This window comes from Lethenteron reissneri, unplaced genomic scaffold, assembly GCF_015708825.2.
Source record: "Lethenteron reissneri isolate LAM-NWPU_2019-01 unplaced genomic scaffold, ASM1570882v1 scaffold_1384, whole genome shotgun sequence".
Lineage (NCBI taxonomy): Eukaryota > Metazoa > Chordata > Hyperoartia > Petromyzontiformes > Petromyzontidae > Lethenteron > Lethenteron reissneri.
The window spans coordinates 15207-15561 of record NW_026891096.1 but is presented as its reverse complement, the minus strand read 5'-3'; the positions used below and the strand labels follow the sequence as shown (position 1 = coordinate 15561).

Sequence of the window (355 nt, the reverse complement as noted above, 5' to 3'; positions counted from 1 at the left end):
TCGTGTCAAGAAGAAGCTGTTCGCCTCTCTTGCAGAGCTGCTCGACATTCAGCAGCGTCACAGCCAGATGCTCAGCGAGCTGCTGAGTCGCAAGTGATGGGAGGAGGAGCAAACTCACTCATCCTGGACATTGAGCCCCAGCACATGTGCCCCACTGTGAGGGCGGGCACAAGCCCCTTCCCTCCCACCCAGCCCTTCCCACCCAGCCCCTCCCCACCCAGCCCCACCCTCAATTGATTGAACCCACTCTCGTGTTGACTGTGTAACAAGGTTTCTGTGTGAAGGTTCCATGGTGTAATGGTTAGCACTCAGGACTTTGAATCCTGCGATCTGAGTTCAAATCTCGGTGGAACCA

The 355-nt window shown here is 56.1% G+C and overlaps 1 non-coding gene across 1 annotated transcript; it reads left to right on the top strand.

Moving 5' to 3' along the window:
* Nucleotides 1-283: 283 nt before the first annotated feature.
* On the top strand, nucleotides 284-355 carry TRNAQ-UUG (transfer RNA glutamine (anticodon UUG)). Its single transcript has one exon. It is a non-coding gene; the product is annotated as a tRNA-Gln (tRNA).